This window comes from Elephantulus edwardii, unplaced genomic scaffold, assembly GCF_000299155.1.
Source record: "Elephantulus edwardii isolate Elephantulus edwardi_28Jun2011 unplaced genomic scaffold, EleEdw1.0 scaffold00022, whole genome shotgun sequence".
Classification (NCBI taxonomy): Eukaryota; Metazoa; Chordata; class Mammalia; order Macroscelidea; family Macroscelididae; genus Elephantulus; species Elephantulus edwardii.
In genome coordinates this window covers 8,528,037-8,544,313 of record NW_006399772.1, presented here as the reverse complement: position 1 = coordinate 8,544,313, position 16,277 = coordinate 8,528,037, and the positions used below count along the sequence as shown (strand labels likewise).

At 45.5% G+C, this 16,277-nt stretch overlaps 1 protein-coding gene across 2 annotated transcripts in view; it reads left to right on the top strand.

Moving 5' to 3' along the window:
• The window catches only part of ATXN7L1 (ataxin 7-like 1), a 336,816-nt gene that overhangs the window by 259,190 nt on the left and 61,349 nt on the right, over positions 1-16,277 (top strand). Inside the window, exon 1 of one of the 2 annotated variants that reach the window (XM_006882620.1) lies at positions 2,536-2,649. The exons of the other annotated variant lie outside the window; for it this stretch is intronic. The gene's annotated coding sequence lies outside the window, so the exon portion shown is untranslated. Of the gene's footprint in view, positions 1-2,535; positions 2,650-16,277 lie in introns of those variants that run through there. 2 annotated transcript variants of the gene reach the window in all.

Here is a 16,277-nt window from a genome sequence, read left to right as displayed (position 1 = left end):
TGGGATTGCAGTGCAGCATCTTGCCACTAGGCCACCAGAGCTCCCTTAGTACTTTTCTTTAATACCACAATTCCAAAGCATCAATTTCTTCAGTCTTCCTTATTCATTGTCTACCTTTCAGATGCAAAGGAAGCAGTTGAAAATACCGTAGCATGGATCAGGCACACCTTACTCTTTAAACTGACATCCTTGCTCGTTGGCACTTTAAAGAGGTCCTTGACAGCAGATTTTCCCAATGCAACACATCTTTTCATTTCTTGACTGCTGCCACCATGGGTGTTGGTTGTGGATCCATGTAGCATGAAATTGTTGACAATTTCAGTCTTGTCTTCATCCATCATGTTATGTTTATTGCTTTGTGTTGTTTCCACCTTTTAACTAGTACAAATAGAGCTGTTTGAATATTCATGCACAAGGATTTGAGTGCTTATTTTCCATCCTATTGGGTACACACCTAGGAGTGGCATGGCTGAATCATACAGTAATTGTGTGTTTACATTTCTGAGAAATCACCAAATTGTTTGCTACAGCAACTGAAACATTTCACATTCCAGTGACCAAGCAATGTGCATTCTGCTTTCTCTACATCCTTATCAACACTTGTTTCCTCCTTTTTTTATTGGTGGGTTTTGTTTTGTTTATAATAGCAATTCTCCTCTGTGTAAAGGGTATCTTATTGTGGTTTTAATTTGTATTTCTCTAATAGCTAGTCGAAATTGAGCATCTTCGCATGTGCTTGTTGGCTGTGTGTATATATATATTTTTTCCTTGGAGAAATAGCTCTTCTAATCCTCTGTGTGTTTCTAATCGAGTTGATCTTGCCTGGTTTTGTATTTAGGGTTAAAGTCCTAAACTTCTGTTTCTCAGAAACTAAGACAGTGTCAATATTGCTGTTTATTATCTTAAGCCACCTGGATGCTGAGAACTTGGCTCACCTGCTTATTGCCCAGGCTCCTGAGATTGATGGGAGAAGAGTTAAAAGAGGCAGAGCAAAGTACTCCAGGAAGACAGGGAGCGCTGAAGGACTTGGGCCAAGGGACGTTATTCACATCCCTGGCCTCCAGGTCATCCCGGTGTAAACAAACACTAAGGACGCTGTTCACAGTTGTCTCTGGAAAAACTCGACCTCCAGATGCATAGGCCTGCCCTTCCATCTGTGTTCGTCTGGATATTGCCACATCCCCAGGTGAGAGCAGTTTGCCCTTGACTGCTACCCCAGGTCTAGAGAATAAGGCTTTCAGACTCACCCCCGGGAGCCAACTATCTCTATCTGTAGCTACAAATGAGCAAGAAAGGAGCACTAGACACTCCCCCAGCAGGACTGGGCCAGGTACCTTCCCTGCAACCACTTCCACAGAAGAAACGGAATTTGTGGAAAGATACTGACTCATAGCTGACCTTCTGACAGGTTTTCAGAGGATGTAAATTCAGAGTAGCTGGTGAATTCGAAGCACTTGCCTTTGGATAATTAGTGCAACTCCTTACCCACTAGGCCACCAGAACTTCCTAGGTTGTTGGGTTTTTTAAAATTCTGCTTTGCCAGCCAGCACAGCTTCACAGAGGTTTGTGTAGTACTTTTCTCCCTTTTCAAAACACATATAATCCAGCTGGTGGATTTGAACCATGTGCCTTCGGGATTGTAGTGAAGCTTCTTACTACTAGGCTACCAGAGCTCCCTAGGTCATTTAAGATGTATCAGGTAATATAGCCAGATATTTGCAGAGATTTGTTGAATGTAATAGAAAGTGAGAGAATACCAAAATTACACTCTAGGATCCTTCTATATTAAGATGAGATACACAGCATAAAGTTAACCATTGTAAGGTGTACAATTCTGTGGCATTTGATACATGTGCTGTGTTGTGCAACCACACTACTTCCAAAAGACTTTCATCACCCTCTCAGGAAACCCATGCCCACCGTGCACTCACTCCTCATCCTCCGCACCCTCCACCTGCTTTGTCTCTGGGGACTCCCCTGTTCTGCATATTTCATAGAAATGGGCCTCTCATGAAACAGTGTTTTTGTAGACCTTCCCTCCCACCTACTGCCCTTGCCAAGATCAAGGAATAAAATTCTTCAGTATCCGGAATGAATGAAACTCCCTGCCAACATTAATAGTTAAAATGTTCAGCCCAAGTATTTTTTTGATCATCGTAATGGTGTCTGTACTCTCTCCAAAGCATAGTGCTAGACATCGAAGTGGACTCTGCCCATCAGCCTGGATAGGCCCGAGGCTTTCGCAGGCTGCCCAGGACCAAGGCCAGCCGGGAGCGCTGGGCACTGGGCCCACACTGCATGAGCATGGTCACCATCCAGCGGGGCTAAGGGATGCCTGGCCCTTCACAAACAGGGACAGTCTAATGGGCATCCGAGGATCCCTGCGCCTCTGAACACAATTGGTGTGTGCAGTTTGGAAAACCCAAGTTCAGCTGCCAAATTGAGGATGCAACCCTGACTGTTCCGGGCTTTTCTTTCTGCCTTTCCCTAATCTCATCTGGGCGTGCTCTCTTAAAGGGGAAGTGGTGCGTTCTGACTGGCCAGGGCCCTCAGCCAAGAGCCAGGAAACATCAACCACAAGTCGCGCTGCCCGGCGTGTCACTGGCTCAGCCTCCTTGTCCAAACGGCCAGGCCGCCTCCCTGGGATGTGTAAGTGTGAGCGCAGGGCACATTCGCCACACAGGCTGGTGTGGGGCTGGACAGGTCAGCGCGGGCCCAGCTGCTCGCCACTAAGCATTGGTTGCGTTCATTCAGCGAGGCTGAGTTTTAGCACAAGCAGGGCTCTTGTCTGTGGGCTGGAGCCAGAGCCGAAATAGGTCTGAGGCGTGGAGTGGGGAGATTCCTGCCTCAGAAGGAGGTCAGGAGTAGGAGGCTGGATTGGGGACCAGTCTATTTTGGACAGCCTTTCTGGAGGCGCAAGCCTCGGCCCTGGGAAGGAGAGAGTGGAAATTTTTTATAACACACCTTCCTTAGTGCCAGGAAGCCAGCTGCCATGAACCTCTCCAACCCCAGCACCCTCACTGTGAGCACTGCCATGCAGCTTAAACAGCATTCACTTGTTCATCAACCCAGCAATTGCTTTCCTTTGTCCTGTTTATTATGTAACTTGTGTTAAGAAATGTTTCAAGTCTTTTCTAGTTCAAACTTTACAAATTGCTTGAAACCCAGGACCCATATTTACCGTCTTTTTTTCCTGGTCACTGGTGGTCCTTGGTCCAGTGTGTGTGTGCAGTGGGCACTGAATAAATGCGGATGGCCAGCCCACTGGCAGCCTGGGACGCTAAGATGATTGGCAGCGTTATCGGGTCGGTCTTCAAGCTAAGGTTTTGTTTTCTGTGTGGCCAGGGACAAAACAAGGGGGAAACATGCATGCAGAAGACACACACACTCAGCCAGCTGCTCGTTAAATGCCATGGTGACTAACTAAATGCCATTGTGGCCGAGTGAAGCCAGGAGAACACACCTCTTTCCTTGAGCTAGGCCCTTGCTGCTCAGGTTGTTGTTTGTATAAGGTGATGGCTGCTCTGTGATCACATGGAAATAACTCAGACCTCTTGTCCCCTGACAAGTGAGGAGAGGGAGCTGGGGAGGCTGGGGAGCGGAGGGGGGAAGCGCGTGTCTCTGTACGCATGTATTGACAGGGTACAACCACACCCAACTTCAAGACAACTTCCTGTTTGCCTCTGCCAACTGCCACTCCAAGGAGAAGAGAAGTGGTTCCGTTATTAGTGGCTGCTGCGGGACCGTGACAGCCCGTGGGGTGAGTGGCTCTGAGTGACTCAGTGAGTCAAGACTTTGCGCCTTCTACTGTAAGTAGACAGACTCGGCAGAGGTCAGGGCAGACAGGAAGAACACAGCAGTGGCCTGTCTCGCTGGAGTCTTATAAATGGGATGAGTTTTTGTGCAGAACAGAAGGAGATGGCAAGGAAGACTACTACCTGTGGTGGCGGTGTTTTAACCAGTTTTTCATGGAGTTATACTACATACCTGTTGCAAGTTGGCACCACATCAGCAGGTGCTCTCAATCCTCACGTTTATGTAATTTAACCATGGCACGGTGGGTGCCAACCAGAGACCTCCTGTACTGAATGCCCAGAAGAAGAGTGAGCACGCTGACTGCCCTCAAGGTGTGCTCAGGAAAGGTAGACCGTCCCCTTGCAAGCACAGAGTGTGACACGTGCTGAGATGGGGGCTCAGTGTACTATAGAGGCACCTGTTCATTTGAATCCTCTGATGTGGGGGTGATTGACCCCATTTTATAGATAAGGAAACTGGGGCTTCGGGGGTTAAGTTCCAGAGCTAATGAGTGACAGAACTGGGAGTCGAGCCCAGATCTCTCTGATTCCAAAGATGGTGTGTTTGGTCCGCATTGCCAGTGACTCCTGAAGCTGGTAGAGCATGAGAGACCTTTTAAGAAGGACAGATGTGGGGGCCCAGCCCTGGCTGGCGTCCTTTTGCTGCACCAGTGACTGCTGAGGTGTGAGTGTAACCTGGGCGTCCTGTCTGCCCTGGACTTCCAGGACCAACTAGTCCCTCCCTAGGACCTGGAAAGGACATGCCTGCCTTTTACTCGCTCAGTCCAAGACACCTGGGCAAAGGCCACCATTTTTGCCTCAGGACAATATTGGGAAGATTCAGTCAGCTTCACAGGTATTTTAAACCTTGGGGAACCTGGTTTATGTATCTTCTCTCTGAAGAAACCAACTTTGCTCACCTTTTAACTGTCCCCTCGGTGTCCCTGGGGCAGGATTGTTAGCTGTGCCACCTGAAGGTAGAATCCAAGCTGGAAGCCACCCATTGTCACTCAAGCTGAGGTGACTCCAGTGTGTAAATGTGCAACTTGCCCAGTGTGTGTTTAGGAGTGGACAGGGAAATTTCTCAGATAAAGAGGTTTAATGAATTCTTTGAGAGGCCTGCCCCTACCATGTTGGACCTGGAAAGCCGGGGTAACAAAAGGCCTAGTGTTATTAGGAGCAGAGTTCTGGCTGCAGGTGGCGTCCAGTGGAGTAGGTTTTCCACCTGCTTCAGGTCTTCAAGGCCGCATCACCAGGCAAGAGCCTGCTCCCACCATTGGGATGAAGGTGAACATTAACTGGGCATCTGGAAAGTGCCCCAACCCTGAGGGACCCTTCTAAAGTGTGTCTGATTACCACTGTGAAAGCCCAGTTGCTCACATCCTTGTAGACTGAACTTGGCCAGTGCCAAGGAGATGCTGTCAAGAAGTAGGAGCGAGTGAATGAATGAAGTTTGACTTCTACCCATGTTTTTCTTCTAACCTCAGTGGTGCACGTGGTTGGATGCACAGCTGCTATCAGAAAGGCTGACTGTTTGAATCTACCCCAAGGTGCCTATGAAGAAAGGTGTGACAGTCAACTTCTAGAGTTGTCATCATGGTTAATTCTGTCGATTAAGTCAGAAGCCACTCCACAGAATATGATTGGTTTGTTTTAAGTACATTTCTTTTCTCTACCTTGTATTGTCTTGTTAAGGGTACATTACATAATTGTGGGGCATTGTTTTGCCATTCCCCCCCCCTTTCTTTCCCTATGTGGATTTAAAAGTACTTTGGTGACATAGCATGTTGTCAGGCCACTAACCAAAAGGTCAGTGGTTTGAATCCACTTACTGCTTGAAAGGAGGATGATGGGAAGTGTCTTCCCATAAAGATTTACAGGCTCAAAAACTCAACTGAGGGTTGTTATGAACCAGAATTGACTCAATAGCCATGCGCTTTATGGATTTAAACAGTTTTAACAAAAACAGAACCAATTAAGCAATACGTCTTATACCACTCTTTTCCTGTCTTTATTGTTGTTATTATTGTTGTTATGTGCCATCAAGTATGGTACAAAGCGACCCTACAAAAAACAGTTCTGAACCTTTTCCTATCCTGCGCCATCCTCTTCATCTCTGACACTACTTGAGCCCATTGCTGCCATCACTGTGTCTGTTCATTTCATTTCATTGAGGGTCTTCCTCTCCTTCACTGACCCTTTACCTTTCCAAACATAACATCCCTGTCTGAGGAATAACCTCTTCTAAGAACGTGCCCAAAATATGAGTCGAAGCTTCATCTTTGCCTGCAAGGAGCACTCTGGCTGCACCTTCTCCAAGACACATCTGTTTGTTCTTTTGGTAGTCCATTCAGTACTCTTCTCCAATATCACAACTCAGAGGCATCCACGGTTCCATCCTTATATAGATATTAAGTGTTTTTACATGTTTTCACAAAGTTGTTACTGTGTACCGTCAAGTCAGAACCAACTCATAGCTGACCGTCCAGTGGATTTTCAGAGGCAGTTAATTGCACGGGAGGAGAATGCTCATCCTTCTCCCATGAAGCATCTGGTGGATTTAAACCACAGGCCTTTGGGATTGCAGCATACCTTCTTGCCACTAGGTCTCCAGTGCTCCCTTTTCACAAAGTTGTTGTTATATGCTGTCAAGTTGCTTGCTACTCATAGCAACAGCAACACTATGTGCAGTAGCCCTGAAACCTGCTCTATCCTATGCCAACTTTACTGTCTCTGACACACCTACCCTCATTAACTCAGTCATTGTATCAGTCTGTCTCATCAATGTTCTCCCTCTCTTTCTCTGTCCCTCTACCCTTCCAAGCATGATGTCCTTCTCCAAGGACCAGTCCCTCCTTGTAACATGCTCAGAGAATGTCAGATGAAGCCTCAGAATTTGTGCCTCCAAGGAACAGTCTGGTTTCACCCTCCCTAGGATGAACCTGATCGTTTTCTTAGCAGTACATGGTATATTCAGTACTCTTCTTCAGCACCACAGCTCAAAGACATCAATTCTTTTTCTATTATCCCTAGTCATTGTTCAGCTCTCTGATGCATAGCAAGCAATTGCAAATACTTTGGCCTGGATCAGGCACATCTTAGTCTCCAGACTGACATCGTTGCTCTTCAGTACTCTGGAGAGGTCTCTGACGGCGACTTTCCCAATACAATTAATCTCTTGATTTCCTGACTGCTGGTACCAAGAGTTTCACAAAGTAATGATTAAAATTATTTAAAAGTTTGTGAACATGCAAGAGCCCTGGTGAGACGGTGGATCAAAGCATTTTATTTTAGCTGAAAGGTCTGCGTTTCGAATCCGTCAGTTAGACCATGAGAGAGAGAGACCTACAGCCTTGGAATCCCAAGGCCCTGCTCTGTTCTGCCCTACCAGGCTGCAATGAGTCAGAATCAACCTGAGAGCAGTGGATCTGAGGTTGTGGTTTTGCTTTGTTTTTATTTCACATTCAGGGAGCCCAAGTGGCACAGCAGTTAAGCACCCCAAGACTGACCAGCACCCTTGGCAGTTTTAGTGGTTCTGCATGTGGCAATCTGCTCCCATCCAGACTGTGGCCAGAAAACCCTTTTGGGAGGCATTTGTACTGTCGCGGGGGGTGGGGGGGAACGACGGCGCTATGAGTCAGAACTTGACTTGGCAATATCTCACAACATTTCACATCCACAGGTGAAGCAACATGCCGTTTCAGTTGTCTGCTGGTAGAAATCCTTGGTACTTGCTATTATGAACTATGCTGCTAAGAATAATTATTAAGGAGAAATAGCTGGGAAGGGGTGAGGGCGCAGTGTCAGGAGTCGTTTCCTTAGGGTCTGTTTTCTAGTAAAATCGCCAGATTACCAGATCAAAGGCTGTGAAGAGCTCTTAGTTTCCTCTGTTACCACTAGATTGCTCTCCAGAAAAACATAATCCATAATCCTTTGAAAGCTCCTGGCAGTGAGAGAGTGTTCCCTACACATGTCTATTTGTTCTGGTTCACCTGTTAGTAGGCTGAAGGAAATACTGTTAAGGACCCTAAAAATTCTCTGTGACTCCCTAAATCCTACTGAACAGTGACTGATGCCAGAAATTTGCACCTTATTATTCATTGGTGGTGATGGTGGTGGGTGATGATGGTGGTTGGTGGTTGATGGTGGTGGTGGTGGTGGTTGGTGGGTGGTGGTGGTGGTGGTAGGTGGTAGGTGGTGGTGGTGATGGTGGTGGTAGTTGGTGCTGGTGGTAGTTGGTAGTGGTGGTGATGGTGGTGGGTGCCATTGAGTTGGACCCAGCTCATAGCTGGTGCTCCACTGGGTTCTCAGAGGCAGTAAATTGCACAGGGAGGAGTTTACCCATCCTTCTCCTGCAGAGCAGCTGGTGGATTTGAACCACATGTTTCTGGAATTGCAGCGTATCTTCTTTCCACTAGTTTCCAGGCAAATAAAAAGGCAGCTAATTGTAGGAATGGCCAGAAGAGGCAGAGAAGGAAGCTCCTAAAGTAAGTCTCTCACTTTCGAGTTGTAGCCAGGGCCAGCTCTGAAAATGAGAATTACTGTGTGGAAGATGTGAGAGACAGCGTGTTGCTAACATGTAGAGAGGAAATAACATCTGAAGCGGACGGTGAACTGGAGAGGACATGGGTTCTGGGGCCAGGCCAGCCTGGGCTCTCGTCCCAGCCCTGCTGAGGTCTGTGTGACCTTGGTCTTGTTCATAATCTTGCTAAGCTTTCATTTCCCTTTCTATAAAAAGAAAGCTAACTGCATCCACCTAATGGGGTTGTTGGGGAGTTTTGTGAGCCTAGCAAGTGTCAGAGCAGTAGCTTGCACAGTGGCTGACACATAGTAGGCATGCAGGAAGAGTTGCCATTGTTGTTATGTGAATAAAGGAGCAGAGGATGCTTGAACAACCACAGCATCGACTCCCGTTCCTCCGGGGCATTTGGAAAGCGAGCTGGTCCAAGCTGCATAGATCACGGGCCACGCTGCCCTTTGCCAAAGAACTGAGTGCCCCAGACAGCTTCTTCTTGTTGTTTCTCCTTGTTGGTATCTGTGTTTGAACCAGCCCTGGCTCACCCTAAACAAAACCCTGCCTGGCTTCTGCTGTTCCATGTTCACTTTGAGTTTGAATAATGTTATGATCCATAAAGCTTTCAGTGGCTAATTTTTAGAAGTAGATTTCCAGGCCTTTCTTCCTCATCCATCTTATCTGGACATTCCAATAAAATTTGGTCAGCATCATAGCAACACGCAAGCCTCCCCAGACTGAAGGGCTGCGTTTGAGATGCATTGACCAGGATGGAACCAGAATCTCTTGCGTGGAAGACAAGAGTCGTTTCACTCAGCCAGCCTCACCCTTAAGTAGAAACCTTACTCGTTGTCAGTCAGAACTCATAGCTGGCCCTCTAGCACGTTTTCAGAGGCTGTAAATTGCATGAGAGGAAATTGCCAGGAGGAGACTGCCCATCTTTCTCCCACAGAGCAGCTGGTGGATTTGAACCACCAGAGAGACGCCACTTTAGGATTAGCAGTGCAATTTACTAAGGACTGCACCACCAGAACTCCTTCTGAGGAAGCCTGTTGTTGTTGCTGTGTGCTCTTGGGTTTTCCAAGGCAGTAAATTGTGCAGGAGGAGATTACCCATCTTTCTCCCATGGAGCACCTGGTGGATTAGAACCATGTGCCTTTGGGATTGCAGCACAGTTTCTTACCACTAGGCCCCCAGAGCTGCTTCTGGGAAAGCCCAGTGGGAGTTAACTGGTGGCGGGCAACCATGCTTTAAGGAATGTTGAATGGCATCTTTATAGAGGTGCTGCCATGTGAGGAGAGTGGGGCCTTAAGAAACCTCACAGAAACTGCTGCACAGGAGCCCTGCGCACCACTCGGCCTGCTGTTCACTGCTGCCATAGTCACTTCACGTTCCTGTGTCTTTATTTTCCTTTCTGCTGAGGAAGACACCATCACAGAGTTCCTCTGGTAGCCTAGTGGTAAGAAATTGTGCTGCAATCCCAAAGACATGGTTTTAATCCACCAGCTGCTCTGTGGGAGAAAGATGGGCAGTCTTCTCCTGTGCCATTTACTGCCTATGAAAACCTACTGGAGGGTCAGCTATGGGTCAGTTCTGACAAGACAGCACACAACAACAACAGGCTTCCTTAGAAGGAGTTCTGGTGGCATAGTCCTTCCCCCTGTCCTTGCCACATAACCCCAAACCCACAACCGTTGAGTCATAGTGACCCTAAAGGACAGATGAGAACTTCCCCCGGAGAGTTTCCAAAGCTGTAATGTTTCCTGAGAATGCCACATCTTTATCCCACAGAGTGGCTGGTAGGTTCGAACCAATGACCTTTTGGTTAACAGCAACACACTTAACCACTGCACTGCCAGGGCTCTTCCTCTAACCACCTTGTAGCTGTATTTAGTGTCGGTAGTGTGGTGGCACATACATGTGCCCACATGCCAACGATCTAGCCACAGCTAGATTGACGTGATGTGGGACAGATTTCCCCAGTGCTGTCTGCCTCAGCTTCCACAGCTGGAAACCAGGAGCCACAAGCTTCACTCGGTGGCTGTGAAATGCTGCCTCAAGGGTCTTGCTTTCCACCAAGTAAACTTCTGCGGGAAGGGCCCTGAATTGCAGGACTGCCCTTTGTAGACAGCATTCTGTCTGCACCTAAGAACGCGGATAGAGACCATTGATAAAACAGCCTGGCTAATGATTTGCCATGAACCTGCCCTCAGCGCTGGGGGCTGAAGGAGACTGAGCACTGTCAAAAGGGAAAGCCAGGTGCTGGCCTGAGCCCAGGGGAGCACACACAACTGTGGCAGGTCACAAATGATTGTGGTGTGAAGTCCGTTGCAAAATGATTGGTCCCTTAAAAAGGCGTGTTGGAAAATTTCCACTAAGTGCTTTTTAAAAATGGCACAGGAATCCAGTTTCTCCACAATCTCACCAGTATTTGTTGCTTGCTATTCTGTTAAATTTTGCTATTCTGACTGGGGTGAGATGATATCTATCTCATAGTCGTTTTCATTTGCATTTCTCTTAGTTAGGGATTCTGAACATTTCTTCATGTGTTTGTTAGCCAGCTGAAAGTCTTCTTTGTTGAAGTGTCTGTTCATGTCCTGTGCCCATCTTTCAATTGGGTTCTTTACCTTTATCTTGTGGCGCTCAAGTATTTTACAAATTCTAGATAGAAGTCCCTTATCTGACATGTCATTACAAAAAACTTTTTCCCCAGTCTGTGGCTTCCCTTTTTACCCTGTTGGAGAAGTTTTGGATGTGCATAGGGATTTGATTCTTAGAAGGTCCCATTAGTCTATTTTATATTCTCCTGGTTGTAGGTTTTTCAGGATACTTGGAAGACTGTTTATGTTGTGGATTAGGACTTCTAGCATTCTTCCAAGCTTTTCTTTAATGAAGTTTATAGTCCTTGGTTTTAGTCCTAGGTCCATGATCCACCTTGAGTTGGTTCTTGTATATGGAGTGAGGTGTGGATCTTGCTTGAGTCTTTTGCAAATACTTTTCCAATTTTGCCAACACTGTTAAAAAGGCTGTCGTTTCCCCACTTAACTGATTTCATCTCCTTGACAAAAATCAGTTGGCAAAAAAATAAAATAAAAAATAAATCAGTTGACCATAGATAGATGGGTTGATTTCCGGGTTCTCAATTCTATTCCATTGATCTATGTGTCTGTCATTGTACCAGTACCATGGAAGGCGGTGTGACGCTTTCTCAAAAAGTTGCAAATAGAAATATCATTTGACCCAGAAATTCCACTACTGGGAATATACCCCAAAGAGACCATAACTGCCACCCAAGCAGATATATGCACACCCATGTTTATCGCGGCTTTTTTTACAATAGCAAGGAGTTGGAAACAACCTAAGTGCCCATCAACAAACGAATGGGTAGAGAAGCTGTGGTATATTCGCACAATGGAATACTATGCTGCATTGAAAAACAAGGAACTCATGCAATATTATTCAAAATGGGTGACCCTGGAGGACATTATGCTGAGTGAAGTATCTCAGTCACAAAAGGACAAATACTGCATGGCACCACTATTGTAAAACAGGACTGACATCGGGGTTGGGGGATACTGAGAAAAATGGGTTAAATAATGTATACTGCATTGAATCAGGTGAGGGAGAAAACTGTTTAAAAGGGATATGTGATTAGGTATTTTTGTCATGACGGGAGTCCAGAGCGAAGACTGCATAGTGGAGAGGACCTGGAGGGAGGTATTGTAAAACAATGAAAGAATTTTACTTTTACTTTTCCAAGAGGGGAGTGTACTGGGGGGAGGATTGGGAGGGGAGAAAAATGTAACAAAGAATGACTGGAAATAAAAAAAAAAATGGCGCAGGGAGCCACTTTGGGTGCTGGGCAGCAGGGCCACTCAAGAGCTGATCCCGTTGTGTGTGTGTGTGTGTGTGTGTGTGTGTGTGTGCGCTGAGGTTTTAAATACAGGACATCGGTGCTGCAAGTATGAAAATACCTCCATGAATAAGCATGGAGGAGGGGCTGGTTTGAAGCTGTTATTTGAAATGAAATTGTCTGAAGGTTTCATTTTTTTCCATTATCTTCTATTAATTTTAATGAAAGTTTACAGAGATTTTGGATTTCCATTCATTCATTGTTTCACTTTTCTCCCTGCCCACCTCTCCCCCCTAATTCACTCTTCTTTTTGAAAAGTAAAAGAAAAATTCTTTCATTGTTTTACAATCCCTACCCCCAGGTTCACTCCACTATGCAGCCTTGGTTCTGGGCTCCTGTCATGACAATAATACCCAATCATAGATCCCTTTCAAACAGTTTTCTCCCTCATCTGTTTCAATGCAGTATACATTATTTATCCCTCTCTGATGGTTTTTACCTGCAGAGAGTGAGGCGAGAGCAGTAAGGAGACATCCAGGTTCCCACACCAGAGTGTTGGGTTCAGTGTCTGCAAGCCCATTGTTCAGCTGATCCCTGGGACTGGAAGTCTCACCTTGACAGTGACAGTGTCTTTGAGGAAACAGGTGGTCTTCAAACAGCCATGCTAGGTTTTGGGCTGGAACTCCCTGTGGTGGGAATGGGGGGAAATAAAAGGATTCAGTTTTTCACTTATTTGCTACAGGGCTTCCCAAATCTTTGGGATTGAGATCTCTGGAGAGTTGGTTCTAGGACTGTGGCATTGATCCCGGGCTGGTGGCTTTTAGATGTTTCTTTCCTCTCCTGAGGAGAATCAGGGATCCTACTGGGATACCTCTAGGCACTGAGGGGACCAGCTGGCTCCTCTGGCCTCACCCTATCTGCAGTAGCATCTTCTGCCATTTCAAGCTAGGTCTTGGTGGCTTTGTGGTCTGTCTCTCGCCTCCCACACAGGAGACTTGGGTTCAAGTCCCAGAAGTAAAGCCACCACTTATCTGTCACAGGGAGGTTGTGAGCTGCTGTGAGGCTGCGCTTACTTTAGCAGAGCTTCCAGACTGACAGACAACAAGATGAACCTGGCTGTCTGCTTCTGCCAGTCAGTCAGTGACGACTCTGCATGGTACAGTCTGCAGCCAGTAATGGGAAGGATCCAGGACCAGGCAGTGTTTCTTTTTGCTGTTCTAAATCACATGTTTCGTAGCATTCCTGGCACACAGGGAATTCTTAGTAAATTACAATTACTATGGGCCACAAGACAGAATGGGTGACACCAGAGGTTATTGGCCCGGAACCAGTTACTCAGGTTGTTACTGATGTATGGACACTTAATTCTGCAAGGGTGTTCCAGTGGTAGCTTCTGTTTTCACTTCAGTAGGTATTTTACTTACTTAGATTCGCCGTTGCTGGAAAGTGCTGTAGAGTCATTTTCAATTCACACTTGCCCCACGCGACAGAGCAGTACTACCCCAGAGGATTTTCTTGGCTGTAATCTTTATGAAAGCAGGTCTTTCTCCAGTGGGTTTGAACCACCAACCTTTTAGTTAATAGTCAAGCTCTTCAAGGACGCCTCCTTTTTGTCAGTGCAACAGTAGATTCCTTTGGTCTTTCCATCAAACAATTTGGGAAAAAAGTGTCATGAAAGCTGTAAATTACTGTGGTCTTTCACTTTAGGATTCATATCTCAGAGAAATTGTTTTAGTCCTTTCCTTATTCTGTTGTTGTTGAGCATATACATGACATATGAAAGGTTTCTATGTGTACAGTGTCGTGATCTTGATTATATTCTTCAAGTTGCGTGATCATTGCCAAATTCTTTTGAGTTGTTCCTGACCCCATAAGTTCACTGCCCTGTCTGATCTTTTGAGTTACTATTGTCAGTTTGATCCCCCCACATGAGGCTGTTGTTACGTGTCTTAAATCGAGTAAGGTTCACAGTGACCCTGTTCCTGAAGCATCCTCACCCTCTCCGACGCATTTGAGCCCGTTCCTGTGGTCACTGGGTCAGTCCATCTCGTTGAAGGGTTTCCTTCACTGACCCTCCACTTTTACAAACATAATAGCTAGACCTTAAGAGTGTGATGCTGAAGCTAGATTTTTTATTTACTAATTAAACTGGGGTAATGAGGGTAGGTGTGTCAGAGACAATGGAGTTGGCTCCAGATAGACAAGTTTCAGAGCTGTTATACATAGGGTCCCTATGGATTACTATAACAGCAAGCAGCTTAACTATTACTTGGTTTAAAGATGACTTCAGGGCATATTTTTGGTTAAAGTTTTAAAGATCATTTCAAGCTAATAGCGTCAGGATTTTATTCAAGCCCATGTCTCCAGGAAGTCTGGAGTCCATGAGAATTTTAAATTCTTTTCTATTTCCCCCCCTCTTTTGATCAAATTCTTCTATAGAATTTTGATTAAAATGTTCTGTAATAGTGGTCGGGTACCATTAGTTTTTCTGGTCTGTGGCAAAGGAGGCAATTGTTCATGAAGGCAATTAACCCCACATTCCATATCCTCCTCCTATCCGATGTCTTCTTCCTCTGTTGTTTCTGGATGGGGTGGGGAAAAGACCAGTTGTGCCTTGATGGCCACAGGTGAGCTTTTAAACCCTAGGTCAACTACAGAAGGTTAAACAGAAACACTTTATTATTAAGCCAATTAACGGAAATGTCTCATGAAACCATGACCCGCAATCTCAGAAGCTACTCTTTTTATTTTTGTCATTGTTGTAAACATATCTGTCATACAACTTTTTTCATTTGCCAATTCCACTTTTTACAGGTGTACAACTTATTGACAAGAATTATAGTAATTAACTTTTATTGGCCTTCTATCAGTGATGTTGTTATGTGCAACTGAATGGGAACTGACTCATAACTGACCCTCTAATGGGTTTTCAGAGACAATAAATTACACGGGAACGGATTGCTCATCTTTCTCTTACGGAGACACTGGTGGATTTGAACACCCTTCCTTTGTGTTGTCAGTGCAGTTTCTTAACCACTAGGCCACCAGAGCTCAAAATGACATTACTCAAGATTTGCCCTTTTGTGATTAATTTGGCTTAATGTTTTCAACCTCCATCCAGATGGTAGCATGTATCAAAATTTCGCTTCTCTGGCTGAGTAGGATTCTGTTGTAGTTTCTACCATGCTTTGGTTATCCATTCTGTTGATGGGCATTTAGGCTAATTCTATCTTTTGGATATAAAACTAGGATCAGATAATCCTTCTACATTTAGGGGTTTTTAACTATATAATTTTGTATTTTCATTAGCAATGGGTTGTTATTGTTGTAGTGTGTCATTGAATGGGAATCTCCAGCAGGTTTTCAGAGGCAATAAATATCACAAGAGATTGCCCGTACGTCTCCCACGGAGCAGCTGGTGGATTCAAAGTGTGGTTTCTTACCACTAGGCCACTAGAGTTCCAATACCAAACCTTTGTTGTTTTCCAGGGTTTGTTTATTTGCTACCTTAGTCATCCTAGTGGGGGTGAAACTGCATCTCATTGTCTTGTCAGTTTACATCTCTGTGATGACCAGTGATACATTTCTTCTTGTGTTTGGTGGTCATTTGATTGTCTTCTTTGTTGAAATATTTGCCCATTTTGTGACTGAGTTGTCTTTTTGTCTAAATCTAAGATAACTTGTAAATTATTAAATGTCCGATAATATGCAAGAGTAAGGTAGTGATTAAATAATCTGCAGCTTGTCAGCATGATTGAAAAACTCCTATTTAAAATGATGGAGGCTCGAATGGAAAAGTTCGAGGCTCCATTACAACTGGGGACATCTCAGAGGCAAGGGCAGCAAGCCACTCTCCTAAAATGTAGCCACTGAAAGCCCCCCCCCCCGGAGCACAGTTCTCACCGGGCCCTCAACTGCAGTGGGTTTTATTTTAAATGACACATTTGTGGGAATTAGAACAGTGTGGTGGTGGTGGTGGTGGTGTTATTGTTTATTGCTGTCGAGCCAAGCACGACTCATAGCGATCCTGAAACCTTTCTATAACTATCGTTGTTTCTCCAAGCTCATTGAGTTTCTAGAGGCATGTGTTTAGGAAGTGGATGCCACTCCTACTTCC